Genomic DNA, 18,529 nt, shown 5'->3' on the forward strand with positions numbered 1-18,529 from the left:
AAAGGGTAGGTGAGTTTTTTAATGTTTGTAATGTATGGTTGTAGGTCGGCCGCCGAATGCGGTCTTCCCTTCTTTTAGCCTTTGGTATATGGGAGTATTTGGTTAGGCTAACTTAGGGGGTGGTTTTGCCTCGTTGTCCTCTTGAGTATGGTCATGGTCTAGTCCACATTGTGGTCTCGTCCCCGTTGGCAGATCATCTAGAGCGCACCAACTACACAGGTCTCTACCTTGTTGGTAACTCTAGTGAAGCAGATGCAGGCTTGGGTTACAATAATCACGAAGTCAGCTATGCTAACAGGTAAGGAACCAAGATGTCAATCATCTACTTTATATGTTCCCTAAAATCCTTTTCTGTCTCTCCCCCACCGCCAAAGGTGGATTCAGCTATATATATATCTGACAGGTAAGTTTCATCAACAAAATGATATTGTTAAGATACAATAAAGTTTGTTCATACTTACCTGGCAGATATAAGGGATTTTGACGTAAGGAAAAATCTATTTCTGGGCGATTGGCTCGTGTCGCCAGCGAATATCCTTTAATCTATTATTTCTAGGGTAAATGTACTAACACATACCAGAGAATAAATAAAATTAAAAGAAAAAGGTCAGTATAACTGACTCGCTCACCCTTCCAAGAGGGGTGTCGGTATGAACACTAGGCGAGTGAGACCACTACCACGAGCCAAATACCAATAGAAATCTCCCACAAAAACAAAAACCCTCCATGAGGAGAGCCGACCCACAGAGTGAGCAGCTCGTACTACTACTTACTTCCATCCCATGCTGCCGACTGCTGCGCCTCTAGTGGCCATCCTGAAGTTAGCAGACAATCTTGGGCGAAGGGATGGGTAGGGTGGGATTTCGCTGGCGACACGAGCCAATCGCCCAGAAATAGATTTTTCCTTACGTCAAAATCCCTTTTCTGGGCTCAGCTCGTGTCGCTGCGCGAAATCGTACCAGAGAAATAGCCCAAGATTGTAACAAAAGAAATAAAAATAAAACAAAATAGGTCTCAAATAAAAAATAAAGTAAATATAAAAAAAAAAAAAGAGTATAATTGCTAAAAAGATACAAATACACAGTGATACAAAATAGAAATATGCTTAAATTACCCTTAATTCTAAACATGTTTCTTATCATAAGGTAATTTACATATGTACAGAGGTAAATTGGCTTACATGTAACAAAATAGTATCTGTGTAAAGGCATGTATCAAAATATATAACAGCAATTAAAAATGAACAAATTAAACAACAATGAAAATATGTAAGGAATGCATATGACTTAATATACAAAACCCGTAAACCTTATATTGAGATGTATCCCCTAGCATAAAAAAATAAGGGGTAACATCCATGAGATCAAAATCCATAATCATCTGTGAGTGTCCCTAGCAAAAAAATAAGGGTCACACCTACATCATCATCAAAGCAGCTAAGACACCAAGTGAATGTAAATGAACACGGTAGGAATAGACGAACTGTTGGGTGAAGCAGGTAGAAAGGAGGACTGAATCTTCTACTACAAATTAACTAGAATCAGGGGAAACAATGTTTCCCGCTGCTACTGCTGGAAATTTCAGAGCTTCCAAGGACTTAAGGTAATGGCGTTTGAACACTGTCGGCGATTTCCATCCGGTATACTTTTTCAACTCATCGAAGTTCATGTGTTGGAAATAATTAATTGAGGTGGCTACTGCCCTGACATCATGTGCTTTCGGGAAGAGTCAGGATTGGCTTGCTTAATAAAGTACAGGATTTGTTGCCTGATGCCTTTAATGGATAAAGTTCCACCTTTTTCCCTCTTAAAGAGGGGACCCGATGAGGATGAGGAGGTCCTGGACAGAAAGGCTCGTAAGGTTGTAACTGGGCAAAGAGATACATCTTGTGGAAGGGGTAGTACCTTCCAAGGTTCCCACCTCATCAAAGGATCTTCATTCTTTGCTAAAAAGCTACGTTCCGGAGAAGTAGTACTTCCCCTGTGGGAAGGAATTGAATATGATCCGATCTCTGGATAAAGCCGACAGTTCTGAAATTCTTGCTCCTGAAGCTAAGCTTAATAAAAAACAGGGTTTTCTTAAGAGCATTATAAACGAGCATGTCATTATCGGTTTCTGAAGCCAGTTTTAGAACATCGTTTAAGAACCATGAAACTGACGTAGGCCTTACAGAAGGTCTAAGTCTAGCACATGCCTTAGGGATAGACGAGAAGTAGGAATCCGTCAAGTCTATGTTGAACCCAAATTGAAATATCTTTTTCAAGGCTGACTTGTTTGTCGTAATCGTGCTAGCTGCTAAACCTTTTTCAAATAAGGATCTGAAAAAGGATATAGCTGAATTAACTGTCATGATTCTAATATCAGATTCTCTCAGGAAGATTGCTAACTTTTTGACAGCAGCATCATACTGTCTCAAAGTTGAATCCCTTTTATCGGATTCCAAGAAGAGAATATTCTGAGGGTCAATATTCGCATCTCTTTTTGCCGCAAACTTCATGAAATCCATAAAGTTAGGGTTTTGAGAATCCCTGAGGAAGCGAACACAGTCTTCGTTTGTACTGACTGGGAGAGCCTGGATTGGGGATCCGAAGAGGACGAAGGCCCAGCTCCAGAATTAGGGGATACCAATTGCTCTTCGGCCAGTCTTGGGGCTACTAGAGGCCACTTGACCCTTGAACGTCCTGAGTTTGTTTAACACTTTCATGAGAAGATTCACTGGAGGAAAGACATAAATCTTCTTCCAGTTGTTCCAGTCCAGAGCCAGGGCGTCCGTGGCATAGGCCAGAGGGTCCAGTTGGGGGCTACGTAACAGGGGAGTTTGTGATTCGCTTGGGATGCGAGAGATCCACCTGTAGCCCTGGGACTCTTTGAAGGATCCATTGGAACGAACTGTTGTCCAGTGACCATTCCGACTCTAGGGGTACTGATCGGGATAACGCGTCTGCTATGACGTTTCTCACTCCAGCTATGTGAGTGGAGGAGAGATGCCAACTGAACTTGTCTGCCAGGGAGAAAGATGGCTACCATCACATGATTTAGATGACGTGACTTGGAGCCTCCTCTGTTTATACAATGTACTACCACTGCGCTGTCCAGAACTAGCTTTATGTGGGAGTACTTTGGTGGGCGCACCTTTTTAGAGTCAAGAACACTGCATTGCTCCAGTACGTTTATATGGAACTGACTGAACTGAGGTGACCAAGTTCCTTGAACCTTTTGGACCTGGAATACCCTCCCCAACCGCTTAAGGACGCGTCTGTGTGGATGGTAATCCCTGGTGGAGGGAACTGAAGGGGTACTGACACTGACAAATTCTTGACTTTCGCCCACGGTCTGCAGTCGATTCTTTAGAATCAGAGGGACTGAAGATGTTTGTCCCTGGACCTGACATTTGCTCTGTGAGCGCCAGATTCTGGTTAGGTCTTTCAGTTTGGCTTTCATTAAGACGTTTGTCACTGATGCAAACTGGAGAGAACCCAGGATCCTCTCCTGAGCTCTCCTTGACGCCAGTTTGTGACTTAGAAATTGCTTGACTGACTTCGCTATTTCTTTCCTTTTGGTTGATGGAATCGACAGAGTATGGGAGGATAGATTCCATTGAATGCCCAGCCACTGAAAGTCTGACTCTGGAGTGAGTCTTGACTTGGTCCTGTTTATCTTGAAGCTAGATATTCCAGGAACTGAATCACTTTCAGTGTGGCTCTGTTGCATTCCTCGACTGTTGGCGCCCAGATCAACCAATCGTCGAGATACGCTACTACCATAATCCCTTGTGATCTGAGTTGTTGCACTACCACTTCCGCTAGTTTCGTGAACACCCTGGGTGCCACGTTGAGTCCGAAGGGAACTACCTTGAAGGAGAATGTCTGGTCTCCTATCTTGAAACCCAGATATGGACGGAAGTGTCTTGCAATAGGGATATGATAGTAGGCGTCTGTAAGATCGATAGAGTGGTGACGGCCCCTACGGGGAAGTAAGGTCCGCACCTGTGAGATCGTGAGCATCTTGAACTTGTCGCAGCGGATGGCTAAGTTTAAGCGGGACAAGTCTAAAATTACCCTTCTTTTTTGTGAGCCTTTCTTTGGCACGCTGACAAGCGACCTTGAAAATTTTTAATCTCTTGACTCTCACTACAGCTCCTTTCTGAAGGAGGTCCTCTGCGTACTCTGTCAATTCCTTGGAAGGAAGTTGACGGAAAGGTCTGGATGGAGGTGGGTTCGTCAACCAGCTCCAACCCAGGCCTTTTGACACTATTGCTCTGAGCCCATTCGCTGAAGTTCCACCGGTGGCGAAAGTGGAACAGCCTCCCTCCTACCTGAAGTTCTTCATTGGTTCTGGTAACCGCCTCGGCCTCCTCTGAAGTGCTTTCCCCTGTTAAAGGGGCCTCCCGATCCTCTCCCACGAAAGGAACGCTTACCTCTGCCTCCCTTACCCGAGCGGTCATACTTCTGTGAAGCTTGACTCTCGAAGGCTTGATTGTAAGCTGGAGAGATGGCGTAAGAGGTGGAGGGCTGAGGTTGAGGGGATATCACATAAATTGGCTGTGATTGTGCCTTAGAGGTGGAACAAGGTTGGGCTGTTGCACTAAGGGTACCGCTGGAACTTGCTGAGGAAAGCGTGACTGCTTCTTCTGGTAAGGATGGAAACGCCTAGGTTTCCCCCGACCCTTACCTTTAGGTGTTAGGTCTTGCCTCCTCTTAGCCGTAAGGCCCCACCGTCCTTAAGGCTCTGGTTCAGCCTCGTAGCCTTTGACTGGACTTCCTTCACCATAGCTTCTGGGAAGAGATCTGCTCCCCAGATGTTAGACGAGAGTAACCTATTCGGCTCATGTCGAATGGTTTGCCTCTTGTAGGACATGCTTCCGACAATTCGTTCTAGCAGTGGCAAACTCAAACATATCCGACTGTACCGTTTGAGTCAGGGCTTTGGTCATGAGCTTAAAAAGCGGTTCTGAGCCATAAGCTATGGTTGCTACCTCGGACATAGCCATAGAGTTAATTGATCTGGCTAATCGCGATTTCGCGTCGAATTCAGCCTGAATAAGGCTATCTGAGAGCCTGGGTAGCTTTTCACCAAACTGCTCCATAGCACAGTCCGGTTTGAGTTTGCCAGCTGAGAAGGTGTTTGGCAAGTCCTCCCACAATTCTCCGGCTGAGGGGTGGGAGCAACGGAGATGTGGATCTGCTTCCTTCAATTGAGGCAATCGGGTACCCCCCTTCTGGGCCGCTGGGATGGTAGACCTCGCGATCTTGTCAGGAAACGGGAGCGGGGTACTCTCATCCATTGTGAAAATGGTAAAGGGACTCTTGAAAGGTTGTATCCTAGTATTAGAGCAATCCATGTCCTCTAAACATCTAAGCCATTCTCTCTGAGCCTGGTCTCGTGAATAGAGGACTGTCTCCTTTGGTACCCTATCATCCGAACCATGGCTGAAGCTGTAGCCTTGCGTAGCCTATGAACGGAGGCTGGAGGTCTACCGGGAAGAACTCGAAGTCCTCTATCCTTCGAGTTCCGAATTCCGGTATGGAAATGAGACCGTCTTGGAAGGGGGCGTATGACGCTACTCTCCATGGATTGTTCATCGAGAACGGAGGTAGCGAGTCATACGGAGGAAGCTGAGTTCCACTCGTATTGGAAAGTGAAGGAGAGGCTAGAGGGACTTCTCTCAGTCCGGCTATAATGGAGTCCTGGGAAGTAATCCTATCCGACAGACGAGAGTCATTTGTTTTTTCCCATGCTACTCTTTAGGGACCCAACCAGGTTCGCCCCACCTGTTGCAACAGGCCAGAATTGGAGTCCAAGGCCGGAGCTGCTGCGGAGGTGGAGGGGTGGCTCTGAATCGGAACCAAGGGTAGCGGAACCGGTGCTGCAATAGCTGCACGCTCCATAATCGATAAATCCAACGCAAAGGGTACAAAAAAACACAGATGAGAAAAATATCTACAACCGAACTCGTGTGCGCTAACTTGAAAGGATGGCCACTAGAGGCGCAGCAGTCGGCAGCATGGGATGGAGTAGTAGTAGTACGAGCTGCTCACTCTGTGGGTCGGCTCTCCTCATGGAGGGTTTTTGTTTTTGTTGTGGGAGATTTCTATTGGTATTTGGCTCGTGGTAGTGGTCTCACTCGCCTAGTGTTCATACGACACCCCCCTCTTGGAGGGTGACGAGTCAGTTATACTGACCTTTTTCTTTTATTTTATTTATTCTCTGGTATGTGTTAGTACATTTACCCTAGAAATAATAGATTAAAGGATATTTCGCGCAGCGACACGAGCTGAGCCCAGAAATATATATTTTAAGTACCCACCCACCTCCCCTCAGGAGACAGTGGAGATAGAAATCTGATAGAAAATGGGAATGGATCCTGATACCCGCCTCCCAGCGGTGGGAATGGGTACTAACCACCCTACTCCCACTTCGTGTGTCGTAAGTTTTTAGAAATTCTGTCGGACTTCAGAGAATACAGCTATATATATATCTGCCAGGTAAGTATGAACAAACTTTATTGTATCTTAACAATATCATTTTTAGCTGCCAACAGTAGGTGGGAAGCCCTGCCCACTCATCGATATATGTTTGTATGATTGCTGTTTGTGATATAATTACGTATATAAAAACCCCTTAATCACTGTAGCCTTTTGAGGAGGTAACCGCTGGGTTAGGCACTGTCCAGGGAAGGACAGACTGTGTATTCAGTTTCTTTTTTTGAAGGTGATCCTCATTTACTATTATTCATTTTTTTATAGTATGTCACACTGTGATATGAGTGTTGTAAACATTCTAACTTGACTTATTTTTTGAGGTGTTCTAGAGGTCGAGGCCCTTTGAAAGTTGTGTACCTTTCTAGACCTCTTGGGAGAGCCAAGTGTCTTTTGAACTTAATGATCACTCTTATTAGGCTGGAAGGGCCTCGTGGTATCGGCTCCGACCATGCCCAGGACAAGTTAGCGGCCACGGAGTCCGCTAGCTATAGGACTGCTCCTACTTCCTTGGTAACCCTCATGCAGTGCCGGATTGAGTTTCCAGGTATACTGCCATATACATCATCTGTGAGTGATGTTCTCTAGTACATGATGTTGCTGAAGGAAGGCACCCTTGACAAATTCAAGAAGAGGAGAAGGAAGTCGTCATTGTTGTCGTTTTTACGTCTTCATTGTGGAATGCTGTTGCCTCCTCCCTCCTCTCTTCTTCCAACCAACAAGAGGAAGGTTGCCTTGTGCTCCAGTTGCCTTGATCATGGGTGCAACTCCTACCTTGTCTACTGGTACCGACCCTGGTAGCTCGCCTACCCAGACCTCTGATGATTTACTGGTACCAGGCCTGGTTTCTCGCTAGTAGTACCAACCCTGATAGCCTGCATACTTAGACCACTGGTCTACCGGTACCAGGCCTGGTCTTATGCTAGTGTTACCGTGGTACCTCTGCTCCTGTTGTCGAGCGCATGGATGCAACTGCTACCAAGGGTTTTTTGGACCCCCATTGTACTGGTACTGGTCCCAGCAGGTTTCCTACCCTGGCCATAGTACCACTGCTTCTGTTGCTGAGCGCATGGATGCAACCGCTACCTGGGATTCTTCAGACTCATTGTAGGTCATCTACCCGAGCTGTCAGTACTATCTGTGGTTTCTTGCTAGAAGCACCATGGTACTGCTACTCCCATTGCTCATCACACAGGTACAACAACTACCCGGGGTTCTTTGGGCCCCCGATGTACCAGTACCCACCCCTGTGCCTGCCTACTGTACTGACTCTGCCACTCTGTGGGCGCTGACCCTGCACAGCTTACTGGCACCCCAATAGCAGTAAGGTCAGCAAGGGTCCCTGCTCTATGGACTTGGTTCTAGCTGCCAACGCATATCTGAGGAAAGGTGAGCAGAGAGCATATATGTGCACCCCTCTCCCCCTTCCTTTCTCTAGGAGAACTATCCAGGGATCCTGGACAACGACCCAGTGACCGCTGTGGTTGCTAGGACGAGGCAAGAGAGGGTCCCCTACTCAGTCTTCTTCCTTTGTAAGAACCTTGGCTTCGAAGTAGATTGTAACATGTATATGGGACAGCTCCTGCTCACAATCACATGACCCTGGCAGACATCGTCATCACAGGTTGATGACAGCTCACACCCTTGCTTACTTGCCAGGACTTCGGTCATCAGGAGTTTGGGCAAGGGTGTTTGCAATCTCACTTGTTCCTCCTCCTCAAACGGGATTTGGACAGGCTTGGGACTGGAAACACTCTCCTTCCCATTCTGGCCATGGTATGAAGGCTTTGTTAGAGAGACACATTGTGGAGAATCAATTGAGAAATGGTACATCTTTTAAATGATACAGAGGAAGAGACATTATATTTTCTTGCCCCCATGCTTTTCCTTGGCAAAGAGAATGCCCAGGTCCAGCTGTTCATGCAAGGCACTTTTCTCCACATCTAGCCCACCATAGGAAATATCACGTTCTCTCAAAGAGACCATTGCTGTCTTTTAGAGTGAACTGGACTTAACTCATCTGTGTCCCAGTCTGTCTCTAGAATGTCTCCGTGTGGAGGAAATTTCCATGTTTTAAGAAGAGACAACACCGCTGGAATTGATAGCCATAACAGCATTCCAGTTACTTTGGTCAGAGAAAGTCCCAGACTTCTGCGACTCCTTGTGGAGGTATCAAGACTTCTTTTACCCTGGTAGTGGTGTGGCAGTCCTTCTCAGTTGCTGCTGATGAGGGTGGTGCCTGTCGAGCCATTGGGCAAGCTTAGCAGCAACATGGAGTGGAAGTATGGGTAGCAGATGCCTGTCAGATATGGCTCTGCTACCCTTAGAGTCTTTGCCCTTCCTCACCCTCTTTGCGGTCTGGTTTCAAATGTTTTGTCTCCCTGGATCACAGAAGGACCTCACCCTATAGGAAGAGGTGAAGGCACTGTTGGAGTTTTCTTCTCCCTCTTCCCACTGAACTAATTCATTTACCAGAACCGGCCTTAGATGGAACAGTCCGTTCTGGTCTTGATTCCATCAGAAGGGTAACATCTTTCTGTTCAGGAATTTGAGGGATGTGTATGCCCAATACCAACCTCAGTTCTCTTGCAAGTTGCTCCTCTTTACCAGCATGAGGGGAATGGTGTTCTAGTTGAAGCGCTTGTTTCCGACTTGTAACCACTCCCCCAAGAATTCACTTGAGTATTCAATTTTTATCCCCACTCAAGCTCGGTTGCACAGGTATGTCTAAAGAAGTACCATGGTGATTAGCTGGTCCTGATGAGCTCTTTGCCACATTCAATGGGACAGAGATCTGCTTCTTGAGTCCTTATCATGACTTGGGTGCAGTGATCAACTTTGAGAAGTCAGATTTCATGTATAGGCAGAGGATAAAGTATCTTAACATGCTGATAGATATGGCAACAACAAAGTTATTCTCTTTGAACTCTTGTATCAGCAGGTTCAGAGAGGCAGTGCAGAAGTTCCTGTCTCGGCAGGAACAATCCACTCAGCACTGACACGTCATTCTGATTCACCTGTCACCGTTGTATATTTGGGCCTTCAGGGTTAGCTTTACCTCTGTGCCCTTTAGTGGAGGATGATGATGGATAGGTCTCCAGTAAGAGATCCACCTCTCTCACTTTCAAAGGAAGTGAGGAGAGGGCTAGCTTGGTGACTAGATGACAGGAACCCCTCTTTGGACACCCCCTCCCAAGGTGATTTTGTTTTTTGGCACATTTGCTAAGGATAGAGCGCACACTTAAAAGAATATTTGCATAGGAGTGTGGGACCAGAATGACAGACACCTCCACAACAGTGGCCCAAAAGCTCAAGGCAGCTTTTTTAGCCCAGCGGTAGTATCATTCCCGAATAGTGGAAGACTCTGTGGTGTTAATGAGCAACAACACTGTGGTATAATAGCTCTCACAAGCAGGTTGGATTGATATCCTTCCAGCTGTAAGGTTGACGGTACAGGTACACGAGTGGGCAGTAGCACAATCTGAGGAGCTGTTAGCCAGGTACATTATGGGGTCTTGGAATGGGATGGCAGACAAATTCAGTCACCATCTGCTGATAGTGACAAAGTCCCTAAACCAAGACATTGCAGAGAGACTCTCACTTTCAAAAGAAGTGAGGAGAGGCTAGCTTGGTGACTAGATGACAGGAACTCTCTTTGGACACCCCCTCCCGAAGTGATCTTGTTTTTTGGACACATTTGCTAAGGATAGAGCACACACTTAAAAGAACATTTGCATAGGAGTGTGGGACCAGAATGACAGACACCTCTACATCAGTGGCCCAAAGCTCAAGGCAGCTTTTTTAGTCCAGCGGTAGTATCATTCCCGAATAGTGGAAGAGACTGTGGTGTTAATGAGCAACAACACTATGGAATAATAGCTCTCACAAATATGTTGGATTGATGTCCTTCCAGCTGCAAGGTTGATGGTATAGGTACACGAGTGGGCAGTAGCACACTGAGGAGCTGTTAGCCAGGTACATTGCGGGGTCTTGGAATGGGGTGGCAGACAAGCTCAGTCACCAGGGCCTGCTGATAGTGACAAAATCCCTACACCAAGACATTGCAGAGACTCTCCGAATTATTGGGAGTCCCAGCCATGATCTCTCTGTAACAAGTATGGGAGAAGTTGCTGGAGTACAGCTCATTTAGGCTGGACCATGGGTTATGACTGAGGACGCTTTTCTAGTACCCAAAGGGCATTTTGAGGCTTGTGCCTTCTCTGTTTTTGTCTGATTCTATATGTGGGGGTATCTTTAAGCCCACATCGTGCAGGAAGGTAAAGGAATTGAGGAGAGTGCCTGGCTCAAGGAAACACCATGTTTGTGTTGTGAACTCTAATTTTATTAGAACAACTTAACTCTTAAGTAAATATAATAACAGGTACATTGCGCAAAATTAGTTGCTAAATTCATACTCATAAATGTGTTGACTAGTAAATGCCAAATACTAAATTACTTGTACTTCAATATACACTTCAAGTAAGAAAACAGGAGGAAACACTTAATAAACAAAAAACAGAAAAAACATTGGAACCTGAGTGTATGAAAGAAAATGGCAGTGCTATTTCAGGTACACTATAAGAAAACTTCTCTCAAGTAAATATGCAGAAAACCACCTTTCTAAATTCAACACTATAGATGGTCAACAGGCTTTGATCACCCTGAATTTCAGTTTGACTCTGGTGGCTCCCAGTGGCCTCACACTGAGTGAGTCCCAGCCCTGCTGCCTCTGTTTTATGAGAAAGATTTCCCCATGGTACCGCCTTCTTTACCAGCTGCATGTGAGAGGCATTACCAGGTAGTGGAGGTGATGGCACTTCATGACTGGAAACTATCCAACATTTTTTCTCAATTCATAACAAGGAGATGCCTAAAAACTTGTGGAATATTCAGCAGCTGTGTACTAGGGGAAATGAACTCTTCTGTAGTTGGTGTAGTTGATGGGGTATCTCTCCAATCAGAGCTTCTATGTAGAAGGTAGCAGACTTTCTCAACCTTCTCTGCCTTTAGAAGTTTCTCTTTGTCTTGGCCACTAAGGGCAATAGAGATGCCCTTGGCTTGAGTCCATTGGTTGAAGTTAAATCGACTCTTGTCCCTAGGAGGGATATGTACTTGAGAAGTTTCAGACAGTGTTGCATACCTGGCAAACTTTGCCCCCAAAAGGGTTGCTATTCTCATCTTCAGGAGCTCTACTACTGTTGTAAATACCTAGCATGTTATGAAAAAATTCCAAGAGGTTTGATAGGCAGGATCTGTTTTGTCTGAAACCATGTTGGCTGTTCAACAATAAGTTGTTTCTATATATGTGATCCACAATTTTGATCTCTTGCAATTATGGACTAAAAAATCTTGCAAACGACCGACGTAGGCAGATTGGTCTATAATTTCCGGCTCTTCTCTTGGGCCTTTTTTGTAAACCGGGGGAACATTTCCTAGTTTCCATCCATTTTGCCTTCCTTTGTTCAGCACTTTTCCTGTAGAGTTTATATAGGAGAGGAACTATCTCCTCTTTTAGCTCTTTAATTTCTCTTGAATGAATCCCATCCGGGCCAAGAGATTTGAACTTGTTGAGTTTGTCTACAGTGGTACCTCGACATACGAAATTAATCCGTTCCGAGGCGGCCTTCATAACCTGAGCTTTTTGTATCTTGAACCGCATTTTACATGTAAATTGCCTAATTCGTTCTAAGCCCTACAAAACACCCCAGTAAATTTTTTAATAAAGCTAAATTGACCAATGCTAAACAATGAAATACAACAATTTGGACCATTCAATACCTAACTTAATAGGTACTACTAATATGTACTACATAGTACCTGTAAATAAAGTGTATTAGTGTACATGGAATACAAGAAATACTGTACGTACATATGTAGTAAAATATGGAACCTTACCTTTCGAGTGAGGCTATCTCCGAAAGTGGCGACAGAGGAGGAGGACAAACGGCAGAAAACTTGTTAGTAAGTACACTTAACTTTACGAAACATTAAAAAATGTCAGGAAACATAGACTAAACTTTACGAAACACATTAACAAATGGCACAAAACTGTAACACTGAACTTTACAAAAAACTTAAAATTAAATTTCTTTATTTTTGTCTTTTTTTTTTTATTTTAACATTTTTTTTTACTTTTTTATACTTTACGTTTTTACCAAAATTTCAATTTCTTCACCACCGAATGGATGCCAGTCTGTTTACGGAATTTATCAAACCACCCACGAGAAGCCTTGAAGTCTGGGGTTGCCGTCGATGTCCCTTCTCCTCCGTCATCTTTGGCTTGGGCAATCAAATCGCCGAAAATAGTGCTGGCCTTCTGGCAGATTGCCGTCTTGGTTATTGTATCGCCAGCGATTTCTTTGTCCTCAATCCATAGAAGAAGCAGCCTCTCCATCTCATCATGCATGTGGTTCCTCTTGTTGGACAAAATAGTTACGCCCTTGGAAGATGTAGCTGCTTTGATGGCTTCCTTCTGCTTAAGTATGGTGCCTATCATCGACGGATTTCGGCTGTATTCCTTAGCGATCACACTCAACCGCATGCCAGCTTCATGCTTCTTGATAATCTCCATTTTTGTCTGCATAGAAAGCATCCTCTTCTTTCCGTGAACTTCAGCAACTTTCTTGGGACCCATGACTATACTGTACGTAATTAAGTTATGTAGTATACTAATTAATTTCTCACACAACACAATAAAGTAGTACAATGAAATCACTAACACGAATTTACGTTAACGTATGAAATCGTATATGTGAAAGAACGAATTCCGCGTGCGTACGATAACGCTGGTGCGAAGCAATGGCTGAAGAAGAACGCCTTTATGCAGAGCACGATGGGAGAGATGCTGACCAATAGGAGAGCAGGATCTTATGGCGGTGACTAGCATCAGGAACCAATGGGAGAGCAGGAGGACGGTGGTGAGTCTACTCAGTTGGCGGCGCGCGAGTTTTAAAATTGGTAAAAGGTGTTGGGTGGGGGTGGATCTTGGATCCAACTCCACCCCAGACCTTTGGACACAATACTTTGGGCCCAATTGCTGAACCTCCAACGTTGACGAAAGAGGTACAGCCTCCCTTCTACCATGGAGATTCTCATTGGGGTTGCTGAGGGGTCGACCTCCTCGCCCTCCGTGTGAACCCCTGCCCTTGCTGGCAGCCCTTCCGCCGCCTCGCTGACAAAAGGCGCCTCTAGCCCTGCTACCCCTGCCAAACCTATTGAAGACCTGAAACGCTTGGTTTTCAAACGCCGGGTTGAATGCCGGGGAGACTGCGAAAGAGGTTGAAGCCTGCGCCTGTTGTGGCTGTGTCAACAGCACGAACTGCTGTTGTGGTTGGGCCTTAGAGGTTGATGGTTGGGGAACCGGAACTGCTTGGACCAAAGTTTGTTACTGAGGAGCCTGGAAGGGCTGGAACTTCCTAGGCTTCTTCTTGGATTTGGGGTTCGATGCGGAAGACTCCAGTTTCCTTTTGGAGACCAGTCCCCACCGAACTCTTAAACTTTGGTTAAACCTTGCCGCCTCACATTGCACCTCGTTCACTGCTGAGGCCGGAAAGAGGTCAGCACCCCATATTGATGAGGCCAGAAGCTTGTTTGGTTCATGACGGATCATGGCTTTCGCCAGTACATGTTTCCTACAATTCTCCTAGCCACAACAAAATCATACAAGGTTCACCTATGCATCGTCGACAACTAGTGAACTTCGCGATGATCTTGAAACAACGGCTCCTGTGCATAGATAAGACCGCTGCTTCTGTCATGACTAGCAAGTTGAGGGATTTCCCAAGTCGCCGTCCTGGCATCAAATTCTGTCTGGATGAGCCCATCAGACAGGCTGGGTAGTCTCTCACTAAACAGCGAGATGGCGCAGTCCGGTTTTATTTTCCCAACCGAGAAGGTGGCTGGGAGATCTACCCAGTGATCATCTGTTCCGGGGAGTAGGAGAGAGGTCAGTTCTGTCTCCCGGAGCTGTGGCATAGGCTCATCTCTCATTGCTGCTTGCAGAGTGAGTTCTGCCAACTTTTAGATGTGAACGGGATGGGAGTCTCCTCGTCCACAGTGAAGATCGTGAAGGGGCTTCTGAATGCCGTAACCCTAGTGTTTACACACTGCCATTCTTCAAGGTTACGGATCCAAGTTTGTTGTGTTTGGTCCCGAGAGAGGATAACTGTCTCTTTTGGGACCTTATCTTCTCTTACTAAAGCAGATTCCATGAGGCGCAACATAGCCTATGAAAAGGGGCTTGCAACCCTTCCGGGTAGAACTCGAAGTCCTCAATCCTTCGGAGTTCCGCATCCCTCAATCGTAAGCATTCCGTCCACGAAAGGTGCATAGGAGGCCACTCTCCATGGGTTGTTCGGGTGAAAGGGAGGGAGAGTGGAAGAGTCCGGCATTAGCGAGCCTTGGGCTGCTTGACCAGCTTGCTGAAGCCCCGACGCTACCCCTTACTGGAGACCTGCAACAATATTCTCCTGCGTCACCAACCTATCCGAGATGGCTTGGATAGACTGTCCTGAAGCATCTAGAGAGGTGGATATGAGGGCGAGTATCTCCTGAAACTTGGTTTGGCAAACCAAGTTTCCGACCATGTTTCCCATTTGTTGCATAATATTGGAAGTAAAGGTCTCCGGGTCAAAGGAGGAGGGCTCTGCCTTCTCCTTGGGTATTTTGGATCTCGCTCCTTTGGAGGTGGATGCCACAGGGTCAGCGGGGGAAGAGTGAGCTCTTTCCTTAGAAGACTTAGTCTTCAACCCTTTGGAGAGAGACTGGTGCTTAACCTTGGCCCCGCCTCCCGGGATGGTGAGCCGGGAAGCTTTACGGACTTGGCTGGTACCTGACTTCCTTCCTAGGGCTTTCCGGTTGACTTTAGGGATCGCCGAAGTAGATTTCGGTTGGACCGACAGAAATCCCTCGGAGAATCCCTGGAAGGAGGTAGAAGAAGGTGAAGAAGCTCTAGATGTGCTCAAAGGGAGGCCTTGAGCACCTACAAAACCTGCCTTACTAGCAATGTTACCGTTGCCCATGCCGTCCACCGTCATGGGCTCAAGGTCGAGATCCAGTGCCGCGACTTCCTCCGTAACCTCCTGCGCTGATGCCTCCTCTGGGCTGGGATACAGCTTCTTGGATCGAAGCGATCAGGGGAGCTGCCACTTTGGGGTCCACGTAGCCAGTGCTCTTCCCACCTGGGAAGATAAGTGTAGCCATCTCTTGGGACAGAATGTAGGGCTGGGCTTTGGCTATGGTACGTCCGCAATCCACCCACCCCCCATACCTTGAGGGTGGAGAGAGCAGCGTCCCGGACCGACTGAGCTCCCTGTAAGAGAAGGGTTAGTGTTAAAACTTAAACTTAACTCGTATTACAGTGTAACTTAAATTAAACAGCATATCAATGACATATATTACAATGGTCCTCATTGTATTATCATGTATACCCCGGAGAGTCACCTACCTCAGAGGAGACTCGTTCCACGAGATCGTAGCAGGTGACACAGATCTCATGGTGCCACACTACTGACCCGTCGAGGTGGACCACGCAGGTGGCGTGGGTCCAGCAGACATCGTGCCCACAGGGATCTTGGAGGACGGCGTTGCAGCCGGTCTCCAAACAATGGGTGGCCTGTAAATAGAATGATACATGAGTACCATTGATAACCTTCCGGACTATGTCCGTGGTTGATATGCCATGACACCGGAGTGTTTCCGGTGTTCCAGAATTATATCCCAGTCTCGGCCTTCTCTTTGCCATGCACCATGCTGAAGAGTCCGGTAGAGCTAGTAGTAAGTAGCTAACAGTGTTTCCGGTGGTGCCGGAGAACAGAAAAACCCTGAATTCAGGGTAGCTACTACTACCAGACGCCGAAGTAAGGAGTAGTTCGAGCAGGTACCGGGTGTAGAGACGGTAGAGACCGGGTAAGGTGGCGGAGCTTGGTAACTCCGCCGTAGTAACTTAAGCTAAAAGGAGGGAGTAATTCCTGGAGGAGCGTGGTTGCTCCGTAAACTTAAACTAAAGCAGATATATTAAAATTAAAGATATACATGCAATATATAAGAACCCTACTATGAGGCCGGAGCCTCCCATCAGTCACCATCCTCAAGGGGGTCCAGCTATGCCGGGACCCTGCGCCCGCCGGAGCGGGTAGGAGGGGGTGACTATAGACAGGGGTATAGACCCAGAGAGCCGAGGAGAGCCGAGCTCCCCCAAGCCTGGTGGGCGGCCGAGGCTAGGGCGAGCAGAGCTCCCCCCCCCCCCCCCCCCCACCCCCCCCCCCCCCCCCACTCTGGGGTGAGAGCGGCAGGGTAGATAACCTGTGCACCGAGAGTCCCCGTGGGGACCCCGCCTCCCCCCATTCCCCGAAGGGGTACTAGTATCGGCTGCCAGCGACAGCGTGAGCGAGACATCATCCCACCTAGGTGGGGGATATGGAGGGAGGGGGAGGAGTACGGGAGTGGGGTGGCTACTACGCAGTCGCCTGGACCTCTCATGGCCGGGTGTGAACACACCCGTGGTGAAGAAGGCCAGGTGGAAAGAAGGCCTATAGGCCAACTAGAGCCATCTCACAGACATGGAAATAAATCAATAACCTAAAACCACAGGGGGGGAAAGGAAATAAATGAGGCAAAGAGAAAGAGAGACATCCTGGAGTAACTAGGCTGAACCAAACCGAGAGAAGGGTGGTCAAGACCTGGTAACACCGAGCAGCTAGCCTAGTGTCGTGACAATAAACGTGGGACAGGCGGCCAGGGTGCTACGAGGACTGAGAAAGAGGAACAGGGTCCATACAGAGGTGCCTAACAGAGGTAGCCTAATCAACAGGGAACATACATGCATGAAAACTGAGTCAGTAGGGCGCCGAGTAGGCTATGAATCAAGAATACGTGCTCGGATAAATTCCCCCGTGTATTAACTAAAACGTCAATAAATGCATCACTGGCAAGCATAAAAAGGTACTACTAGGTTAATAATCGAGCCCACACGGTATAGGAGACCGCGTGACACGAAACAAGGCAACACAAAGGAGCGAGCCGCTATGGTGGCACGGGGCCGGCGCCGCATGGGCCGCTGACTCATAAAAACCTAAGTAATTCGGTTAAACGTGCCAAGGGCAGCCCCTAAATAGTGTCAACTATTAATAGCAGTACTTAACTTGGATGCAGTAACAGCTTGACGTTCCATGATGGTAAAAAAGGGTTCCAAAATGAGAACACAACACAGCAAAGAAAAACGCATGTGCAGCGTGGTCGTGCTATCAAAGGAATGACGTCAGAGGCGCTAGCCGTAGCGGTAGCGGTAGTGAGCCTTAGGTCGGTCCTCTCGTAGTTGAGGCTTTTGAAGCGAGGGAAGAGACTAAATGGAAAAGGACCTGTGGTAGTGGTTTCACTCGCCCCAGAAACCATACCGACACCTTATAATAAAGGTGAGCGAGCCAGAATAATCTGGCATTCCAATTTAGCTTTTCTCTCCGTATTATAGCAATATTTTACCTTAGAAATGTGTGCTAAATGAACCTATTTCACGGAGCGCCACACGGCTGAGCCCAGAAAAAGTTTTTTTCAAAAAATCACAGCACGCTTAGTTTTCAAGATTAAGAGTTTCACGTTATGGCTCCTTTTTTAGTCATTGCCTGAAGTTTAGTATGCAGCCCATCAGAAATGAAATAAATATCATTATATATATATTTGGAATACATATGACAGCACGAAAAAAGAATTTCATATATAATTGTCTACAAATTGCGCTGTGAGCAAAATGGTTAAGCTAATGAGTTAATTTTATGTTATTGTATTGTACACTGAATTGCAATGATTTTGGTATATAACAAATTGTAAAAAGTTCAAAGCAACACAGAGAAAATATTATCACAATATGATGCATGAATTCGTAACGCGCGAACGTAAAAAAAAAGTTGTTTTCAAAAATTCACCATAATAAAAAATTGTGCTAGAGACTTCCCATTTGTTGCAAAAAATTAAGGTAATTGATTGAATATTACTAGACTTTAAGTGTGTAGCTTACAATTGTAGTTTTCCCCACCAATTTCGGTCAAGTTAAAGTT

General features: G+C 46.4%; 1 protein-coding gene across 1 annotated transcript in view; it reads left to right on the forward strand.

The window, feature by feature from the left end:
* LOC135221667 (transmembrane protein 181-like) overlaps positions 1-18,529 on the forward strand; it is a gene marked incomplete in the record, with an annotated part of 158,577 nt that overhangs the window by 40,898 nt on the left and 99,150 nt on the right.

The sequence above is a fragment of the Macrobrachium nipponense genome, chromosome 3 (assembly GCF_015104395.2).
Source record: "Macrobrachium nipponense isolate FS-2020 chromosome 3, ASM1510439v2, whole genome shotgun sequence".
NCBI lineage: Eukaryota > Metazoa > Arthropoda > Malacostraca > Decapoda > Palaemonidae > Macrobrachium > Macrobrachium nipponense.